The sequence below is a fragment of the Ciconia boyciana genome, chromosome 1 (assembly GCF_034638445.1).
Source record: "Ciconia boyciana chromosome 1, ASM3463844v1, whole genome shotgun sequence".
NCBI lineage: Eukaryota > Metazoa > Chordata > Aves > Ciconiiformes > Ciconiidae > Ciconia > Ciconia boyciana.
The window spans coordinates 23,723,839-23,747,710 of NC_132934.1; positions in this window are offsets into that span (position 1 = coordinate 23,723,839).

A 23,872-nucleotide genomic window follows, 5' to 3' on the forward strand; every position below is an offset into this window, starting at 1 on the left:
ATATCTGTGTAATGATTTCCCATCCTCTGTTGGTTCTTCACTCATGCTGTGACCCTTTTTTTGGGGTTCTTACGGTAAACCAGATCAGTGCATTGCATAGCTGTTCTTCTTGCCAAATGGTATTTCAGTTGCGTCAGCGAACTGGTCCAGTTTTCCATGCAGGCTTACAAACCACTGGGTCAGCACAACTAAGACTGCAGTAAATAAATGTCTAATGCTGGTGAAGATGATTCCTTAAAGCCTCCTTGCTGCCAAGAAAAAGGTGCATGGGGTCACACCCTAAATGAGCATTATGAACATTGAAAAGCTTCAGCCAAATCTCATCAAGATTATGGCACTAATGGACATGTGAACAATGGCTTGATGTATACAACTGGAGCAAATCACACTTGTGGCAGCTGCTTACAATAAAGTAAGCTGTGCATCTGAAAGCATGAGAAATAAACAGGCTGTGTATTGAAAGGCATACAATTAAAATGTGACAAAATTGCCTCTGATTCATCCAAGGGTAAATTTGTCACTCTTAGAGCAGGGCCATATTGTTTCTAGAGGTTGAATCGTGTTTGTGGCTTTTAAAAACTTGGCCAGCTTAAAATACTAGTTAACCCATTCATGTATCCATGGCGTCTGCTGGATCTGTGGTTGCCGCATTCACTGTAGAAATACTAATCTACCGTTAAGGTAGCTAGCCCAGGTACTTCCAGTTATCTGGGCAATCAGCCAGTAACTCTGTGAAAGCTATCCCCTTAAATGCTTATCCAGCAATTTCAGCTATTGTCGTTAATATTTGCAGCAGCATCAAACGCAGGGAAAAAATAGATTACAGATAAAAGTAAATGGGTGAGAAGAAGCCCTCAGAAATGGAGGGATGGGAGGAAATGTTATAGAAAATTATGCAGAAAGTACATCTGGCCCCACACAGTATGACTTGTTAAAGAGCATTAATTGTCACTTGAAGGACTTCCACCAAAGAAATTCAGTCCAAAGTACTTTGGATGTCTTTTATGTACCAGTAGTCAGAATGACTAGAACCAGAAGTGAGATTTGCAGTAACAGAAAAAAAGTGGTAGTAGAGGGTCTCACAGGCCTATAAAGTTTTTTTGGTAAGAACAGGAGCACCTTTTCCACAAACGCACATTGGGCACACAAGTGGGTTCACTGGTTTGAGGATCTCTGGTGAACCAGAAATGGTAAAAACTGTGCCATTGCAGATGATGTGCATTTGTTCCTGAATCATTTGCAATATCCTTTCAGTTAATATACAGATGTTATTTACCAAATGGCTTGGATGAGCAGGTTTTATTCTGGCTTGTTAATAACCTACTCAAACATTTGCTGTTAATTGTTTCATGGTTGTGAAATACAAGTTTCTTCGTTACCATGACTGCCACGAGGTAATTTTACCTGTCTACTTTTATGCTAGAGTATCAATTGCTGAACAAACTTGTTCGCCTATAACAATATCTTATGAAAAACAGCAATTTCTCAAACACTGCAATGAACAAAACTCCCTTTCCATAAATGCTAAGAAACAGTTAATAACAAGGGGCACTAAAAGCATCACAAAATCCAAATGTTTGGAATTCAGATGAAGGCTCATGAATGCTGCCTTACTAAATGCCATGCCACATTTATGACTTCAGGGCAAAATATATGAACACCAGGCAATGTGAACATATTAATTAATGCTAATTACATCTCTGCAGTACAGATGGGTTCTATTCTCTTGACATGAGTGTGTAATATATTTGGCATAAATGTCAGTTAATGTATTTATGCAGAAAAAAAATCTGTAGTTTGCAAATATATGATCAGCTGTCCTTTATTTGTGAAGACGTTATCTGCTACAGCCCATACACGTTGACCTGCAATGTGAATGGTGCAGATTTTCACCACCATATTTACTCTGTTACAATGACTCCCAGGGATCCTTAAGCTTTTTGCCGTTCCTGCTGTGTGACTATTAGTACAGTGCGGACGCAGATGCAGTATGGGCAGGGGCTGCATAGCCTCCTCTGTGTCACATAACTGAGGATGGAGGGGAGGAAAGATTTTCCCCTTCAAAATCCACCCTCTGAAATCCACCCTGGTACAGATACTAAGCCTACCTCAGATACATCTGCACTACTTCTACTGTTTCCAGTGTATATTCCTACACTATACGCACACCTTCTTGTGCCAGCTGGTTATACTCACTGGTATGGATAAGAGGTAGGATTTCTGTCTTCCTGCATCTCCATCCCTTTGGAGTTCTGAGCATCACCATTACTGATCTCCAAGTAGTATTCTGTTCATAGAATCACAGAATCATAGAATCACAGAATGGTTTGGGTTGGAAGGGACCTTTAAAAGTCATCTAGTCCAACCCCCCTGCAATGAGCAGGGACATCTTCAACAAGATCAGGTTGCTCAGAGCCCCGTCCAACCTGACCTTGAATGTTTCCAGGGATGGGGCATACCACCACCTCTCTGAGCAACCTGTTCCAGTGTTTCACCACCCTCATTGTAAAAAAAAGTCTTCCTTATATCTAGTCTGAATCTACCCTCTTTGAATTTAAAACCATTACCCCTTGTCCTATCACTACAGGCCCTGTTAAAAAGTCTGTCCCCATCTTTCTTATAAGCCCCCTTTAAGTATTGAAAGACCACAATAAGGTCTCCCCTGAGCCTTTTCTTCTCCAGGCTGAACAACCCCAACACTCAGCCTGTCCTCACAAGGAGAAGTGTTCCATCCCTCTGATCATTTTTGTGGCCCTCCAACAGGTCTACGTCTTTCCTGTGCTGAGGGCTCCAGAGCTGGACACAGTACTCCAGGTGGAGTGTCACCAGAGCAGAGTAGAGGGGCAGAATCACCTCCCTCGACCTGCTGGCCACGCTTCTTTTTATGCAGCCTAGGACATGATTGGCTTTCTGGCCTGTGAGCGCACATTGCCAGCTCATGTCCAGCTTTTCACCTGCCAGTACTCCCAAGTCCTTCTCCACAGGGCTGCTCTCAACCCCTTCATCCCGCCAGCCTGTATTGATAACGGGGGTTACCCTGACCAAGGTGCAGGACCTTGCACTTGGCCTCATGATGTTCACACAGGTCCACTTCTCGAGCTTGTCCAGGTCCCTCTGAATGGCTTCCTATTCCTCAGGTGTGTCAACTGCACCGCTCAGCTTGGTGTCATCTGTTCAGTGGATCAGGGAAGCATAAAGGCCTGCAGTTGTGTCCAGCCTTTGCATGCAGACACAGAGTAGTAAAATGCTATCCAACAGTGAACTGAAATAAAGGCCAGCCAAAATAAAGATAGGCCATTTTTACAGTTTACTGTTATATTTTCCAAGGTTTGGGATTGGGTGGCTATTTGTCCTCTCTCTGTAATGCGTTTGTAGGATGTCTCCTTTTTTATTCAAGGGCTACTATGTTTATTTAGGCATGGAAGCAACAAACCTCTAGTGTGATTCTGTTTGCCTCAGTATGTTGGTAAAGTACAATATCCCAATACACATAGTGATGTACAATTCCATCTAAGAAAATGCAGTTACTTGTAGCCTAGCTTCTGTCCTTTCCTTCCTGTGTAATTTGTTTTCCTTTTTTCTATTTTTTTGTCAACATAAATTACCTTTCCCTTTGGAGCAGGCATAGGTGACAAACATTAGATTTCAGATGTTCTAGGAATGCAACACATTAATTGTGAACCTGACATTCAGTAATTGTCTGGCAAGCTGTTACTATTTAATTCTTAAAACATTTCCAACTATCATTAGTTGAAGACTTACAAAAGCATTCCTATGAGCAGTAATATGAGCATATTCAGGAGGTGGTGTCATTCAGTCTTTAACAAAGGTGGCCTCTAAGATGTGCTGGTTTTAAGTCCTGACTCTGAAGATAAGTTTACTAATGCAGACTCCGATGTCCATGCAGGACACATTCAGCAGTGGGCCCATTCCATGTAATTCATTCCACTTCCATTCCAGTACTGGTCTGAATTACAGCACTGAGACTGAACACGTACTCAGAACTCCTCTTCCAGCACAACCATAACTAAAACATGCTGGTTAATTTAGCTTAATATAACATTATGTATCACATTAATTTCAAGTAAAACATCTTATTAAAAGATTATTAAAACAGGTGATTAAAAATACACATTTTGGCTTTTTATAACAAGAGTTATTATACTAAAATGTTATTGGGCACTTTTCCACTGACTTAATCAACCTGATGTCTGTGAGCTTGGCTTGAAACAGGCATGTAAAATTAGGCCTTCAGCATTTGTTTCATGACTAGCAATTATTTTTAATACTTAGAGGAGATATTACAGAGCTCTTAGGAGATGACAGTTTGACAGTAATAGTTCTCCTTAATATCTTAGGTGTTTTGGAAATGCCTCTCTTTGGTTTTAAATAATTCTTTGCAGCACAGGAAACTTCAGTATGGACCTAATTCATCATTATTTCAGCATTCTACAGTTTAAGGCATACTGGATATATCTCCAGTATTTCCTGGACTGTTAGTTCAAGTTGAACAAGATTCTTAGTACTTCCTTCAAATTCCTTCCCTTCTATCGTTTGTACTGCTGTAATCAACACCACCTTCTTATCTCAAGGCATACAACCTGATACCAGATGTCTTCTTTCTCTATACACAACTATTATGTATGAGTTGCAATATTTTTTCGTTAAGACTCTCTCTGATGTGTATCCTCTTCTAGTGAGTATCACAGCTAAACCTCTAATGTAAGATAACAGCATACATTTTTCTCTGATACTGAGTTTTCTTTTCCTAGTCTTGATCCTGCCTTTTCTTGATCACATTCCTCCAAAAGGATCACATTCCTCCAAAAGAACATTTTTGTGACATTGCCTATGTGACCATTCTGCATGGGTTTCTCCTCCATCAGAACCTACTTATTGCTGCTAACACTATTTTCCAGCCAGCTTTCTTATATTCCCTATGAAAATGCGGATAGCTACATCTGTTTGTGAGTGATAGCAGCCTACAGCGCTCTCTTGTTGAGATTTCAGAGAAACACCTTACTTGTTACGCTCCAGTTGCCCTGCATGCTGGGGAGGAAATCTTTGTGCATATCTGGAACCACGACAATAGCTACAAGTCCCTTCTCAAAGTTCTTCTTTTGCATAGTATTTGCTAAAAGACTGGACACTGTCAGGTTAGTGTGCTCTCACCACTGCCTCATTGTTTCCTGTTCCTATCTCTGTCAGCAACCATCTCTTTTATGGTTCTTTTGTCTTTCATCTCTTTTTGGGAAGGGACTGATTTTTGTTAGGATGGTACAAGCCAAAGTCTCCTGCTACCAAAATCTGAATAAATAATAATAGTGCCTAATTATATCAAATATTTGAACAGTTCTACTTTGAATCATGTAGGTAAAACTTCTGGTGCTGTTTTTCTGCTCACAAAATAGTTGTTCTGGTTCTACAATGAAGGCCAAAGAGCTAGACTGTGAAGAGTGCAACAAAGAACTGAAAAACATTCACCATCTGTCATTTGAAACACTTCCAAGAAATACAGTAGTGGAATGAAAAAAAAACAACAGTAAAAACAGTAAGTAGTGATTGCTTATCAATTCACTTGCAAAATATAATGCAAATTCCTTTAAATGGAAAATTTCGATTTATGAGTACAGTACTAAAATGAGATACTATACAAATTTTACCACCTGATATGACAACTGTGACATGACACTGGAGATACCAGCTACTGCTTCTACTATGCCTGCTGTTGCAGTAGAACCCTATTATTCATATCCATTCATTTTTTACCATTATCTAGTGGATATTAACAAGGAAATCTTGTGTGTCAGGATTTCAAAGCATTTTACAATCATGCATATTTAGCAAATCAAGCATACGCAAGTGTTTTATTGTCTCTGATCAATGTAATTCAACAGATAGCCCATGAACTGAATCTACCACACAGTACATTTCCATATGTCTGCTCTTCTTTCTCAGAGGGGATGGGAAAGGCTGTCTGAGTAGCAAACACTTTCCAAACACTTAAACACTCCTTCCTGCATTTGCAGCCCAAAGCAGACCTGGCATCTGCTGCTCTGCCCCTTTTCCCCTTACCTTGGTGACTGCAGCAACCCTTGTGGTGCTCTCCTCCCCACCTCACAGTAGCATTCAGTCTGCGAAAGCAGTGGAGGTTGCATTCATTCACCTTCTACTGCTGGAAGGAAAAAGGCAGTTTTTTGTAGGGGGTGGAGAGAGAAGGTCCTTGTGCATATTTGACAGGCTATAGCTTCCTGAAGAATGAAGGCTGAGTGTACAGATCTGCCTGCAAGATAGCAGAGGAGTCTTCATCAGAGCTAACACTAGAACTCAGGTCCAGAAGACAAACTGCTTTTGAGGAGGAAAATTTCTTTCTAAAGGAATTTGAAAAACCCCAAACAACTAGCAAGAGCAGAGAAAGAAAATAAAGAACACCCTCTTTCTGATGGAATGTGTGTGAAATGATGTTTAAAAAAGGAAAGTTCTTGAACTCAATTGATTAGATGTACAAATTAAGGCACGAAGCCACACAAATTTCTATGAATTTACAGAAATCAAAATGAAGATCAGAATTAGACCTTAAGAAACAAGACTATAACCTTAACTTATGGTACATAACATCTTAATTTTCAAAAGTGTTGCAACAGAACTACATCTATTATATTGCCTGGGACTTCCTGGGACTTTGGCAATTTTGAAAAGATTTTCAAGAGTACTTATATGATAGATGCATTTAAATTAAATTGTGAGCAATTTGTGCTCCTGTGTAATTTTGTGAATCTGTTCCACAGAAACCTTGTTTACAGACAACCTTGGTGTGGCTAACTTTTACATGCCTTCCTTTCCTCCAAAATTTATACATCATGTGCTTAACAGTGCAAAGGAGCCTGAGCACCTCAGACTGGACTGCAGAACAGTAACCACACTGCACTGGATTGCTGAGCAAAAGACCTAAACTGAAGGTTCCCGAGACCCTTGCCTTGCCAGAAAGTATGTATCTAAGTCAGGGTTGCAGGAAAGCATTGCCTGGCCATTTCTGGAGTGAGGTACCTAAGCTGGCCATTTAAAAAAAAGAATGTCAGCAGTTAGCGATTTTTATTATTTTAAAGGAAAGTTAAAAGATACTATGCTTGTGTTCTTTTTACAGTATTTACTACCCTAATGTTTAGCACGTCTGCCAAGAACATAGGGACCTAAAGTCAACTCTGGCTCCTTCCTTTAGGAATTTGTTAACACAGAATAAAAAATGATGACAGGTCCTTGGCATTGTGAGTGAGAACAGCCAGTTAAATGCAAAGAAAGATGAGAGAATAAGGAACATGATGTTATGTCTCTTAAGCAGGTAAAGAAATCTGGGGGTTTGTATTACAATTTTGGATGTCTTATGCTGACCCTGAATTCAAGTAAGTTGCCTTCGCTTACATAGGATAGGTGAAGTCCCGTGGAATCACCAGGGAATGGGATCCATGAGGTTAGTTGTTCTGTGGTTCTGAACACAGTTTGAAAGAGCTTGTCCTTGTTCCTACATTTCCTCTCCTCTGCAGCTTACTGTTTCTGCCTCTAGGCAGGAAGCTTGGACTCTTGTAAAACAATCATCTTAGTCCAAGCTCCCTGACTGGAGACAGAAATAATTGCAAGAGAGGAAAGAATTAAGACATAAATGCCATTTGAGACAGTTCCCGTGTGACTGAGGGAACTGAATTTCATCTTTTTTCCAGGTCCTGCCATAAGGCCATGCTCTACTTGTCCATGCTAGTTCATACCAAAGGGAAACCCCTTGATCATGAGAGAGAGAAAACCAGTACTTGCCCCTCACACACTCCCTTCCTCCTCTGTTCCTCATTAGGTCACTTCATAGTTCTTGCATGGTCCTGGAGCTTGTCTAAGGCACTGCACTAGGAAAACACAACTTTCCAGCTCAGTGGAAGCAGAAAGGGAGACAGAAGCTGATAGGATTAGGGAAGCTCCTGGCTCTGTAATTATGTGGTCAAGGCAGCAGTTCCCATTGCTACAATATTATTGTCTGACATTTTCCCATTTAAAACATCAAGGTTTTATTTCTCTATCACATTGCAAATATTAACTTCTTGGGCTCAAAATTTGCTGCCTAAGACTGACTAATAAAAATCTTCATTCCAGTAACAAGGCTAAGGAGAACTGCGTGTTTTTGTCTTTTTTAAAAAAGTCTGACAATGATTTGAGAAGTTCTACTGTCTTAATACTTTGGTGGAGGGTTCTTGAAATTTGGTATGCTGTTGGTCTTTATGTCTGCTCACAGCTGGTCAACTTACAGACTTTTGAAAAACTGCCACTCTGCCAGTATTACCAGAGATGTGCCTTAGATTCTTAGCCAAAGTTCCCAAAGACTCTGCATTGGGCATCTCAGACCCAAGCTGAGAAGAACTTTTCTGAAGTGGTAGTTCCTACCTAACTGGGGTGAACTGGTTTTGAGCAAGGTTTGCTGTTGTCAACTGTCATGTGCTCTCACCCTTATACTCTCAAAATTTATGCTTGGACCACATGGAAGAGGACATACACTGAATCAAGTGTTTATAGATCAAGAGTAGAAATCAGAAAGTGGTGTAGGAAGAGAACAGACTGAAACAAACGGTGTGTAGGGGAGCAACTAGGCTAGTTGAGCTTGCGAGGTGAAAGAAGAGGGGAAACTGAGACTCTGTTGAGTGATGGAGCAACACAGAATGCCCCAGCAGTACCTGGGATGTCTGGCTGGTTCTCTAGGCAGACTAGAACTAGATAATAAAAAGAAAAGCTAAAAGAATGGCCTAGAACAAAGGGGTCACAGTTGAACAAACAATTCTTAAGTGATATACAGGTTTTCAAAGGTATCTTCTATGCTACGGGCTGTGTAGCTCTTACACTGTCAGTGGTAGGAATGTTTTGTTACTGAAGGTGTTTGTTTCTTCAACTCCTTGGCATGGTGAGAAATAAACCCAGGATAATAATTGCTGTAAGCTAATCCAGACCCATTCTTGCAAGGACCGATGGGATCCTTAGGAAGCCATTATAATCTCTTTCCTGTCAGTCATCCTAGAGTTCTCCAAGTGTTGTTACTCAGCCACTATTGGCATACAGTTCACAGGATCCAAAAGGCTGGCTATTCTTGCAGTAAATGGTAGAGAATAAGCAATCAGATGTGGGAGGCAGTGCTGTGAAGGAAGGAGGGAAAAATGGACTGGTCTGATGGGGCAACCTTAGAGAATTACTTTTACTTTCTGTCTCTGTCACATAATTAGATACTATGCAAATACCTTAAACTAGGCTTTTATTTTCTTACATGATCATCAATTTTCTATTTGTTTTCTGGATACTGGACTTGAAACACTGCAGTTTCATTTGAGAGATGCTCATAGCAACCTCTGAAGTGACAAATGCACTTTGAATTTAATGAAATCAGTATTATGCTGCTTACACTGAAAAATCACATCATAAGAGTCTCAAACCAAGTACTCAAAATTAGTAAGTACTTTTGACCTTAGTGTCTCTGTGTGTTTCATAGTCAGTAAAAGAAAGAGAGTAATATCTCTAATCTCATTTGCACAAATAAATGTTTGGGAAGTATTCAGTTCCTGTACTGATGCGTACTATGGAAGAAGCTCTACGGAAGTTAATAATTCAGAGCAGGAGTTGAATTGTGTACAATAAATAGGGCATAGGCTACACTGCACAATGAGGAGAAAACAGTTCATTGGAGAATCGGTCATTAAAGGAGCTCAGTACATTACGGGACCTGGGTGAATACTAGCTTTGCAACTTCAGTGTTCTTTTAATGCAGTTTTTATCTTTAATATCTGCAGCAGTAGTCTGCAGTACTTCTGGCAGGATTAAGCTTAGGGCTTTAGAAGATGATATTTAGAATCTAGTTTTTAAACTTAGAATAATTTTAGGTTATAGAAATTATGGGAGATAATTTCATAACTTGTTTTACTGTATAGACAATGCTGTTTTATACTGTAAAATCAGTTTCTGAAATTCTTATCTCTATACATACTTTATAATTTTGTGATCTGTGCAGAAAATCAAAGGTATTTCTGTCTCTTAAAAATATATTTCTGGCAATTTTCTTAGTTTTAACTACAGAGACTAGTGAGTAAGTGGAATTATGATAAGTAAGTGAGAAAAAGTTAAGCAGCCACAGAGCAATGGAGCATTTTTGGTTCTGTTTCTCTTACTCTTTTACTCTTGTTACTTACTAATCTCTATTTACATAGCTCCAAGAACAAACAGACACTTCAGGGAAAGGTTTGGTCTTTTTTCACATCCTCTGTAAATATTCTTCAGCAGAATCAGGCAATACCAGGAATGACATTTATATTATTAGTCTGTTAAAATAATGTAAAATAAAACAATCACAAATTAAGTTAAAAACCTTTCAGGACTAACAGGGAAAAAACACAATAAAAATATTCATCACCTTTGAGAGTCAACATGAAGCCTTGGTTTGGGGTAGATGTGTACACTTATGCTTTTCCTGGTCATATATGAAAGGAATCAGCTGTTTGGGGCAGCTCTTTAAGTGTACTATGTTGCACTGATCAGAGGGTGTGCTAGTGCAGCCGGGCAGGAAGGGGTGCCATAAAACCATATTAGACATCTACAGGAAATCTAAGTGAAAACCATTTTTTTTTTAAAGGGGTGAAAACAATAGGGTTAAATAAACCGAACTTCCAGGAATCAAAGAGAAGACAGTCAAAGACCTTGATCCTAGCTGGCTGCAACAAGGGAGTGAATTACGAAAACCTTAAACCTCTTCTGGCACAACAATATCACTGCCAATCAACAAAAGGGAGAAACAGCACATGTAATCAAGGAACATTAAGCATGGCAAAGGATTAAGTACATTGAGAGGGACAACTATAAAAGAAGTACTTCTGATTCTCTAGTAGATTTCTAAGTGGAATGATAAAAAGTTTCAAACTTTGATGGCTCATTTATGATACTGATGCAGTTAGCCCAGATTTCTCCTGGTCTAATCCATCAGGCATGAGTAGTCTCCCTCAACAGTTATTCTGCCATCATTTGCCACATCTTGGCTTACTCTAAAGGGAAGGATGAAGTGGCACATTTCTCTGCCCAACCCTATTTTAATTTAAAGGGCTTGCAGATTATGTGTCTCCCTGCCTTTGCTTCTAGATGAGTTTGTCACAAGCCATTTGAAGGCTTTTGTCCAATTAAGAAAGAAAAATATTTGTGGCTTTAAAAGTAATCACTTTGGAATTTAACAGGTACAGAACTGTTACCCACCATGTAGTTCTTCACAGAAACATAACCTTGCTGGTTTAAATGACAGTTTGTAAAAATGACATTGCTCACTGAGATCTTGATTCTGCAGATAGCTCTGAGTGAATGGATACCTGTTCCTTTGAATAATAATCAAGATTGTCTAGATATATGGATGATTTTGGATGCCCCCTCTTTTTTTTTTGTCTCTCAGGGATAGATTTTCAGAAAGCAGGGATAAATACCTTTGAAAAACGGATCACCTTTAAGGACCTTGCACACAAAATTAGTAGCTGATAGTGAAAATTCTGAAATAGTTATCTCAGGTTTTCTGCTGTGAAGGAAGGCAGGAGACCCATTTCCTCCTCAGATGCATTATGTGGCTCACTTCTACTACTGGACGTTTCTACTACTACTTCTGCTACTATGAGTAATAGGAAGTATGCTTGCCTGGAGCGTGCTGATCTGTGTGCTCTGCTCTAGTGACCCAGAATCTAAAAAAAATCCTACCTGTTCCAGGCAGCGGATGTGGGCACACAGAACAGCATGAACACTAGCCTGCTGTGATCTTGATGATACTCATTCGATATTTCGTTTGTAAGTAAGCATTTAGCTAAGTGTGGACACAGGCCAGGCTTCACAGCTTTCTGGAGGAAGAAAGCCAGTGCCTGTTCAGCACCTCAGTGCCGGCTCAGGTTCTGCCTGCGTGGGCTGAGTCTTCCCTAGGCAGAGAAGAACGTGCCATTGCGGAGGTGCCGTGCCACAGGGAGCTCAGGCTCCGCTCTTCCAGTCTGGACACATGGATCCACTGTGGCACAACCACAGCTGGCAGCTGCTAGTGCCAGGGATAACGAAGCACATTTAAATCTTTGTCACCTCTGCTCCTTGCCTCCTTGCCTAACCTTAGTGTATAAATGCTGCCAACAGCTTGCACTAAGTTTAAAGCAAAAAGTGTTTCTACCCCAAGCACGATTAAGCAAAATATTTGGGTGACTTGACCTGAGCTTTTTACCAAGGTAATAAGTATTTCCTGAGAGAATATTCTGAATAAGGGGATGGTATCGATCTTAGTATAACATGCTCAATTGTTATACATTGTGATTTTAAAAATAAATAAGTAAAGGGAAATTTGAAACTGTCCTTATAAAAATAAGAACAAATCACCACTGGCTGTTTGAAAAATGAGCTAGGGGAATGTGACAAAATACAGGGAATAAGACTAAGCAGTGAGTGGCACGCCAATGAAGAGGAATTCGACTGTGAGGAACAGTTGCTGAGTATGTAAATAAAATTATAGATGATTAGAGATGGAGTAAGGTAGAAAATAAATATACACAAAGACAGCATGAATAGCTGCATGCCAGCATGCAGTCAGAATAGTATGAATTTATCACACACATTTCAGACAAGCCATTCCTCAAATGTCAGAAAAAAATAGGGCTCTAATGGATGTTGAACATGTATATAGCCCACCAACCTCCCTAAGTCAGATAATCTGCACTCAACCTGTAAAGATATAGATCTAACAGATGTCTTAAAAACCTAGGATGATAGAGATTCTACACTTCCCTAGGCAATCTACACCAGTGCTTGGGATCTTCCTGTTAAAAAATCATCCCTAAGGTCTAGCCTAAATCTTCTTTGCAATAGTTTAAGCTTTCTACATTTTATTCTTTATTCTTATGACCTAGTGAACAACTTTTCTTCCTTCTTTGACGCTACTTTTTACATATTGGAAGTTTTCAGTCTAAATTAAAGATCTGTAATGCTTTTGAAGTTTCTTACAGGTAATTTTTTTTTACTTTTTTCATAATTACAGATTTCTTCTGGATCATTTTTCTTGAAATGCAATGCCAAAACCTTTTTGGAAAACAGTTTTCCAGCTAAGGATTTACTGGAGTTGAGCTGAACAAAAATATTCCTTCATATTCATGTTTGTACTTTACCGCTTGCTGCTTTTAATTTTCTGGAGCAGTACGACATTTCTGACTCTTGCTCTGCTTGTCATCCACTATATTCTCAAGAAATTTTTCTGCAGAACTTCTGTCTAGAAAATCATGAGCATTTCATAAGAACTTATGGCCTTTCATGCTTGACTGAAAGGCAGTGAAACCCAGAACCATGTTCACAACAGAAGCTAGTATGCAAAAATTCCAAGAGCATAACAGTGATCCTACCTCTACTTTATCTTCTCAGCCTTTATCTTCTCTTTGGACTGAAGGCCATCATGTTTTACAGCTGCAAATGGATTTTTATGCATCCATTATCCATCACTTTTAGAACTCATTTGTACTTTTAGTTTCCAAAGTATTCTGTGGCAATGAGGCCCACAATTTAGTTACGTATTATATTAAGATTTATTAATGTTTAACTTGCTGCCTGATAATTTCATTGAGGGTCCGACAGTTTTTGTGAGGTTAGAAATAATTAATAAGCACTCTCTAGTCATCTTATTCAAACCATTTACATTTTTATAGACCTATATCATATCCCTCTCTATCATCTCATCTCCAAGCATGGAAAGTCTTGGTCCTTTTTCTCCTCCCTTGTACAGAAGCTGTTTTTCATCTCAGTGACTGACTCTCCTTTGTAGTATTTTTTTTATTTCTAAAACACCTCTTTTGAGAACATATAATCAGATCTGCATCAAGTGTTCAAAAGGAGGATAGAGATGAGTTGACATAGTGACATAATAGGATTTTCTGTTTCGTTCTCCCTTATCCTAGTAATTTCTAACATTCTCTTTTTTGTTTTTTTTTTTCCCCACCTCCAGTGGTTCCAGACCTCTTTCTGAAAGATAATAGATACCATAGTTTGAGACAGCTGTTATGTATTTATAATTAGGGTATTTTAACCTCACGTGCATAGCATTATACTTGTCATGATTTAATTTGGTTGTTTTTATGGAAAAGTCCTTCAGTATTTTGAGATCCCTGTGGATTCCTTTTCAGTCAGTTTTATGTTTGTCTAGCATGCATAATACTTCATCACCTGAAAATTCTGTCCTTTCACAATTCACTCCTTTTCCTTATGGTTATGACTGCTTTAAACACCAAAAATTCTACCTCAGATTCTTAGGGGGTCTCCACTGGTAGTTTCTTCTCATTGTGAAACCTGATTATTTAACCTTATTCTTAATTTTATATCTTACATATGACAGTATAACTTATTTAAGTGCCTTTGATAAAAGTATCTATGAAAACCATATCAATCAGATGACATTTATCATCTTATTTCCTTCAGAAATCTCTAATAGCTTGGTAAGGTATGAGTGCCCAACAGAAGTTCTGCTGACTCTTTGTCAGTACGTTATATTTATCCACATATCTACTAGTATAATATTTAATTATGTAGACAGAAAACTGCTTGAAAATATAAATCAGATTTATGGGCCAGTAGTACCCAGAATTTCTTTTGGAGCCTGTTTTAAGCTTGGTGTCACATTTGTGAGTGTCCACACCTCTGGCCCTAAGAGGCCGATTTAAACCACAGGTTATGTACTGTAGTACCACTGCTCAGCGATTTCATGTTTGAATTTCTTTACAACTATGGGATGATTACCAACTTGTCCTTGTAATTTAGTATGGTTAATTTTATTGGTTTGTTCTAAAACCTCTTATCAATAGTTTGAATTGAGACAGTTCCTCAGATGCATCACACATAAAGAATGGCGTTAAGAACTACCCTGACCTCTTTAGTGAAAACTGATGCGAAGAATGAATTTAGCTTCTTCTGATATAGCTTATCTTTCCTGAGTGCTGCTTGTGATCACTCATCAGTTCCACTGATGATCTGGTGAGCTGCTTCTTTTCGATGTGGTTAAGATGGCTTTGAACATTTAGCTAGGGCTTCTTCAAAATAGTGCTTTTGGACTTATCTCTGATTTTACATGTAATTTCATAGAGCTTCTCCTTCTGTTTTTCTCCTCTTTTGGACATGACTATGTTTTTTTGGAACTTATTTCTATATTTTAGTATCTTCCTTTGTGGTTTAATCACGACAGTGTTTTGGTTTTAAATGCTTTTGATATCTTCATATTTGAGGGTATTCATTGACTCTTGGCCTATAACATGACATTTTTATAAAGTCTCCAATCCAATGCAAACTTTCTTTTACCTGCTTCTTTCAAATTTTCCTTTTCTTCCCAAAATTTGAATGCTACTGTTGAAGAAGTCTCATCTCATTTTGTCCATAACCTTTACCATCTCAAGATGGCCTATTCACACCTGCTTCCTGATTGCTGGGGATCTTAATCGTGTGACAGCAAATAACTGAAGTCTCTCATTATTATAATTTTCTACCTCACTATTTTTTTTAGCAGTTTGTGATAACTGTCAGCATTCTGGTAATCTGATAAATTGTAGCTCTAATATTATACTTCTCCTATTTAGGAATATAATTCACAGAGATTCATGTACACACACACTCTGGTAGCATCTTTACCTTATTCCCATGTATGATTTTTTTTAATTATTAATGCCTGCATGCCACCTACACAGTGTCTATTCTTACCCGAGAACAGCATTTCACATTTCCAAACTTGAAATATGTCTTCTTTTTGTAGGCTATTCTTTGAATTCATCAAAATAATTTTAAATTCTCATGCTGGCCTTCTGTGTGCTTGCAGATCCTTCAGCTTGAAATCATCTGCAAATTTAACAAACATACCAAGTTATGAATGAACATATTTAATGGTATTGGACCAGGATGGAGTCTTAATATAATTGTCTAGTTTGACAGTAAACCATTGATAAATTCTCTTTGCATGTGGTTTTCTAGTCACATTAGCTTGCTTATGAACGAGAATCCCACATACGAAAACATCAAAAGCCTTCCTGAAATCCTGCTAGATTCCACTTCTCTTTTTCTCAAGGCCTATTACTCATTAAGAAGGAGATTAGATGACTTGTCATGATTTGTACTTGGCAGGTATATGTGGCTTGTCCATATCCCCTTTATCTTCTAAGTGCCTAGTAATAGTGTCTTCCATTACTTGCTTCAGGATTTGGGGGGACTGAAGGTAAACTGACAGGTTTGTTAAATCCTTGGCTTGTCTTTTTCCTCTTCTTTAAATACAAATAGTGCGTTTACCCTATTCCAATGTTTGTGTCTTATAATACAGGATGAGTTAACATCAATGCTGAATTAATGGAATCCAACTATTCTTTTGCTATGTAATAGCTATGACAATCTTCCATGGGCCATAGCTTATTCCTTTGCACATAACTAACTGAATTCACTAGCTGTCTCGGACCCAGTCTAGGCTACATACTCTATGTGACAGTAAAAACTGGGAGACACAACATGTTCACCAGGCTAGTGATACGACCACATTCACTTGGTTTTCAGAACTATTCTCTAATATCTGTACTGCTTAATACAATATGATTATTAATTGTGCAGTAGTTCAAGGAGATGTATTATAAGTGAAGCAAATGACAGAATTAATTCACCTGGGAGGCAGCTGGCATGGTGCTTGGACAATATATTTTGACTGGCCAATTAAATATCACATCCTAAGTTATTTTTGAGGAAGTATCAGAAAAGTGTGCCAAGCTGATGAATGAAAAAAATGCTGATTTGCATACAAACCTTTTCTTTAACACATTTAAAAAACAATAATTAGTAAAATTTGTGGGATAAGAACAGTTTGAGCAAGAGTCATGATGCACTCCTTCATGGATAAAATATCCTCTGCCAAAATATCCTCTGCCAATGTCAGTTCAAGTAAGTTTCATTAGCATAAATTTAATTCACACAGGTACTGTCAAAATGTGAGAGAGAGACCCGGTAGGTCAGCGTCAGAGCAGATCAGTCCTGCTCATTTATAGGGATTCATTCTCTGTTTGAGGTTTGATTCCTTGAGACTATTTGTCATTGCTGTCTAATTCCAACTTGAACGGAGGCTGCTGAAATATGTTGCTACTGATGTAACTGCCCACTCCTTTTATTGCCGAATACTATTTCTGTCATCACTTCTTAATCTTCTGATTCCCGATTTTTTTAGTGTATATCTTTCTTATGCATTTGCGGATTTTGGACACTGAAATAGAAACAGCCTTGTGTCAATCTTTTCTGTCACATTTGTTGTACAGTCTCTTTTGTCCAGATTTGTGTTGTGCTTTGTACCTCCCAATTTGTACCTTTAGTTTATTGTCATTGACTTTATTTTAACGAAAGTGTCCTTTATTTTGGATTTCTGGTCCAAATTAGACATGCCATGTACTGCTATCCAAGAAGCAAATCTAATTTGCAGTGCAAATGCAAACTGCATTTAGCTTTAATGTAGTGGCAATCAACTGTCTATCTGAATAAATCTCTTAACCTCTTTTTGCTTTTCTCCAGTTTTAGCCTCACTTCCCAAGGAAGCAAGATTTACTCTATTGCACATTCTGTCAGTCCAAGTCTTGCAATAGCTTTGGAATCTTCTTGAAAATGTCAACCAGTTTTGACAGTGCTCAAGGTCTCAGTGTTACAACATTCCCACAAGCTGAACGGAGTCAGGCAGTGTGTAGAAACCCAGTCAGTCTCCCATCGAGGGCAGAGCCGCACCTCAGTTCATTTATATGGATATGCTCTCTCTTAGACATGTGTAGACTAGCTTATCAGCTGCCTATCACCGGTATTCATTAGGCCATGCATAATTTCATTTTTCTAAATAATGTGATTTATCATTTGCAGTCCTTCTTTATAGGAAACAGTATTTTTATGCTGATTGAGTTAGTTGTATTTAACTAATTTATATATTGGATTTCTACAACTTCTTGTTCCTAGGATTTTTGACAGTATTATTTCTGAAATTCAGCTTTCTTATTTTTTTGGTTTTCATGGTTTGTCCTCAGACATCTTGAAGTACTTGTATTTGTTACTTGATGTTAACATCTTGCAAGTGTGCTAATAAATCAGAATTTCTCAAACAAAATTTAAAAGTTTGCTATTGTCCTGCAATATATGACTTGATTTGCATACAGACACATACACATGTATAAATAAACTTCTGAAAATAGTTGCTTCCTTTTTGAATAATCTTAGTATTTCTGGATTTGCTAAGCACTGTTGCTCTGATTAGACCCAGGGCCTGGATGCTTATGTTTATACTTCCTGTTTGCTTTTACTGCAAATGCTAAGAAAATGGTCAGCAAACAGAATAATCTCATTACAAGTCATAAAACCACAGGAGACTTGGCTTAATGCATTCTACTGCTTGTTCTTTCTTTCCTGACTTCCTACTTCTTCCTCCTCTTCTCTGTTATACTTCTTGCTGTCAGTCTTGCCTGCATTATTTTTAGGCTATTGCACCTTATTATCTCCTTTCATTCTAAATCTTTTCTATGCTTTTCCCAATTCTTTCTCCTCTCTTCTCATGAGTCTCTTTCCTTCTCTGAGATTCCTCCCAGGTATATTTCTCTCACTCTCCTGTTTCTCTAACTACCTCCCACACTCTACTGCTTCCTACCCCTTCCCACTCTATATCCATACGACTGCATGTGTACATACACACGCATACATATGCTCATACTCCAGTACTTCCCACTCACCAGCACATTTCAAGATACGCTTAGGAGTATGCTGCTTTATCTTTTCCACCAAAAGGATTAGGAATTCTTCTGTCTTCTCTTCCCTCCTCTCTCTTCTGTCTTCAACAGTCTGCATCCTTTGCTACCACCTACAGAAGAAAAAGACAGCTGGCAATTCTTTATACTGATTTTAAACTTCACTAAATTCATAAATAGGAATAGTTTTTATGTACACTACGTGGTATGGAACACGATCACCTTGTGAATCAGCATGCTAGACCAGGTCTGCATTTGGCCTCAAATTGCTTATTCAGATGCATTCTCCTCCATTTCCTAGTGCACACCATAAGTATAATTAAACCCTTAAAATATATATGTCTCAATTAAATTATTTCTAAAAGCATGCATCTCATTGTGTTGCATGTCTGTTTGTATTTTGTTTTAATAATATTAATCAGGGATGAGAACATGAATTAAATTAACTTCATGTTCATTCTACAGGAAGACTGTACTGGGGAAAAAAAAATCACTGGACTGTATGAAAACTGAACGTGGTAAGAAGATGCAAATTCATTATATAATACTGTAAGCAAATCTTTCATGTTTCCTAATATATTTGATTAGATTCATTCTTTTGTTAAATAATCTATCTGTACTGTGAGAAGCATACCTTTTTACCCAGCTAGGCTGGTAACAGTAAACTAAAAGGGAACAAAAGGTAAGAAGGGGAGAATACTTACACAAAATGATGCCTTTCTTAAAGAAAGCTATGCAAGAAAAATTATTTTAAACTTGCAAATCACGCTGTACCTGCTAGTGATCCATGAGGAGGAAACGAGAATACTGGAACTTGGCTAGTTGAGGTTAAGTTCCCAATGGTGCAAGTGCCCAAGTCCCAGTCAAAACTACCCAAGCTACGTCCTCAATGCAGTTAGACTTTTTTTTCCTTATTCCTTGTAAGAGAGGGTTACTGACCACACTGATCTGATGATTCAGAATGTCTTCTTGGTGCGTTACAATGGTCACTTCTTGTCACCTGCGGTTTGCCAAAGCTTTTCTTCTCAGTTGTTTCTAGCTACACAGACTTTTTTCTAAAAAAAGCATTTAGTCTGTATGATATCCAACTCTTCTGCCAGAAACCACTGTCAGAAGAAAGTGCAGCACTGCAATGGGAAACCTGGATTCCAGTCCCCATGCAACCTCACTGGCGACTGAACCACCAGCTCATGCTTTCCACAAAACTGCCGTCATCATGAGCTAAATACTTCCAGGGCAGAAAATTTTTCCTGCCCCCATGTGAAGCTGTGTCACTGTGCAACCAGGAATCAAAGCTGAAGGGTATAAAGAGAAAAAAACAGAATAGGTTGAATCTGTGATCAAATGATGACAAGGATCTCCTAGGGGAGAGATGCACTGCAAATTGTTCCCTTTGCTAAACTTCATAGGAGTGCACCAGAAAGCACAGAAGGGAATTAGACCTCATGAGAAGTCTTAATTAATTATGAGTTTTACTAACTTTGTAAATAAATGAGTTATGGATAAAGTAATACACATAGCAGTTTATTTTTATCCCAAAAGGGTAATGAAGCTTTGTGTTAATTGGGGAACAGAGCATGAAGATGCAGCTGCTTGTTAGATTGGAATACACATTGACTAAGATTTCAGAATTATTCTAGCCCAGGGATCTTCCGTAAGATACTGTCAAGGCTAAGGTATGAGGATAGTGTAAACATTGCAATTATGTAAATGTAAATTTGATGCAAATATAACTGAATTTAATTTTAAGATTCCACCAAAACCGTGAGGCATATAAATATACACAGTTTAAAACTGTGAATATTGTAAGCAAGTTGTATCGGGTTACAAAATGGCATGAGGAGAGCTAGTTCACATCATTTCATCTGTAGTGCATAGAAAACTGTTAATGTACTTTTTCGCAGTGACTGACCAGAGAAAAAACAACTTACGGTTATTTAAGTGATCCCACCTTTATCTGCAAGTCAACATGTCTGTGCTCTAAAGACTTGGTTATTCATTTCCCATTTAAGCATCATTGGATATAAATAAATAAACAGCATTGGGAATTGCAACCAGAACTCGTTATTGTTTGTCCCCTTCCCCAAGTTAATCACATTCTCAATAGAATCAGCCTGTCTTTGCTGATCTCTCTGTAGGCCCCCAGCTCTTGCATCCTGATTGAACTGTGCCTTGTGCTTAACAAAAGGGGTCTCTAACTTGTAGTTTAGGATTTAGAAATCAAGGTCTTCTGCTTCCTTGGTGAGTGTTCTACCCGTCTGGCCATCATGGACACAGAGACTCTGACAAAGGAGTCTAACAGTCTAAATTGCTGAAACAGTCTAAATTGCTCTCAGACTTCTATATCTAAAATTTGTTTAATCTGGAGTTTATGAATGTACAGTTCATCATGGGATGCTTTCAGTGAGAACATTAGATGAAGCCACATCAAATCAGTAAGATAAACTAAGAGTGATGTATTAAGGAATGCTGTATTTGCAGTGAAACACTTTATGACTGTGATTTTTGACACTGCTTGATTAGTGCACATTATGTGTGAGATCCTTCAGAATTTATGCAACTTTACCTTCATCTCTGCAAAACTGAACTCTGCTCAGTGCAGCATCACAGCATTAATTCACTCCAACTTAGAATTATTTTCTCCTAGGAAAAACTACTCTGAAGCCAGGTGCTTCATCCAAAATGCATCCCAAATACAGAAAAACACGTCAGTGGTCACAGCGTATGAGGAAAAGTTTTACTAATCAAATCTTACAGCTCTTAGATGTATAAACAGATGGCTAGGCATCTCAGCAGGTGTTACTACCAGCCCTTTGGCAGAACAAAACCTCTCAGTGGACACTAAACCTACTATCACAACTATTTGAGATAATGCTTCGATATCCTCTACCAAAAAATACCTCCCTTGCTAGAATACTCCATCATACATTTTGGAAGCACAATCCAGTAACTAAGAGGAATTGTTCTGAAGTTTGGATTTCTCAAAGCCATTAACCACAACAGAGAAACAATTAAAAAAGAATTTGATCATCAAGTTGTAACAGAACTCTCGGTTCAAAACATCTCACCAGTTCCATATCATCTAAAAGACAATGAATAAAGATGCTGTTTCAAAGTCTGCTGGTTATGTTGAGAACATTAGCCAGAGAAGAAAAGCTAAACTCAGAAAAACTCCCCTAATAATGTATTTTATGCCTAGATTTTACATGAAATGGATCAAAAGGATTTTCATCCTTATCTTTGTTTTATGGAAGAGCATCCTGCATGTTTTAACACTCTATGTGGTTTAGCTGTGAATTTCCATGTTCACTGGATACAAGCTAATTATGGATTGTGTGAAGAATTACTTATTGTTTTAAAAATCTTTTATTTTCATTGATTCTTTTCTTATCTATGTAAGACAAAAAGAAAGTTTACCCAGTTTTTGCCCTACTGTTTTTATTCAATAAGTTTTATTATAAGGTATTTATAGATTCCAATTATCATTCATATTTAATGGAGGAATGTTCCATTTTTTGAAGTCAGGCAACATCATCTGCTTGTTCTTCATTTACACAATGAAACTCAAATTGGATCTTAGTTCCAGTTTATCCTGTTGGATGAACAACTGCAGCAGCGTGCTGTGAAGTGAGCTTTTCTGGGATCTTTGACACCTTGATCCGAAGTTCTCATACACAATGGCCCGTCACTGGCTGAAAGGACTCCCCTCTGCAATTATCCTCCAGAAGGCATCTTCTGCTAGGTCAGGTGACAGAACTACCTGATCTGTGCTGGCAACTTTTATCTGTACCAGAGACACTTTGCACATGGCTGTCTATCTGACTGGTCAAAGTTTGGGTGCATTTGCTTTCCCACATCACTAATTGGTTACATTATAAACTACATGATGAGTTAAAGACAACAATATACAGATTAGGGTCTTCCACCCACGAACAAATTACAAGGTCAACTAAGTTACTGAGATTCATACATGCATGCAACACTGTCCATTTTTTCTTGTCTTCCTTAAGAGTGGAACAAAAAAGTTATGAAAATGCATTTAAGATAAGATTTCAGCTGCTATTTGGCCATCCTCCAAAACCAAGCAATTCCCCCTCCCCCCCGCAACAAACTAAATAGTAGAGTACTTAACCTTAATTTAATTGGAATTACTAAAACTGGAGAGGGGGAAGGCAGAAGGGCAAATTTTGCTTAACCCACCTCGTTGTCTTTTATGATGGAATGAGTGGCTCTGTGGATGAGGGAAAAACAGAGGGTATCATTTGCCTTGATTTTAGCTTGGGTTTCCACATGGGCTCTCATGACATCCCTCTGGCCAAATCTGAATGTGACTGGGTGGGAAGACTACAAGGTAGGTATGCATGGTATATAGCTGGCTGGACTGCAGGGTCAAAAGGGTTTGAAATCATACTGGCAGCTAGTTATGGGTGGTGTTCCTCAAGGAGCAATATTGGGGCTTATGCTGTTTAACATACTCAGTGATCTGGATGATGAGTTGGAATGCACCCTCAGCACGTGCATGTTGTGAAACTGGGGGAGTTGCTGATGTGCTGGAGGACAGATTGCCGTATGAAGAGACCTTGAACAAGCTGGAGAATGGGCTGACAGGACAAAGTCTTGCACCCAGGACAAAAAAACCCCATGCAATGGTAAAGGCTAATGAGGCAGGGACTGACTAATGAGGTAGCAGCTCTGCAAAAAGGGTCCTGCAGTTCCCAATGAAGGAGCTGAACGAGGGTCAGCACTGCACCTTTGAGGTGATGAAGGCTAACCAGAACCACTGGTGGTTTTTTTTAAAACTGTAATAAAGGCGACCAGGCTGAGACGGGGCAGAAACGCCACCTCAGGTGATGGTGGCTGCTCCCACTGGTGTCCGAACACCGGTGCCCTGTGGGCAGCTCTGCACACCACCGGCGTGTGTAGAGCTTCGCGACGGGCCTTTCTCCCGACAGGGGCAAGGACGGCGCCGGTTCCCACCGCCCGCCGAGCCCTCCGTGCAGCAGTTAACCCCTGCAGCGAGGCGCTCCGCCTCAGGCCGCCTCTGCGACTCCCTCGGCGCGGGAGCGGCCCAGCCGCGCCGTCCC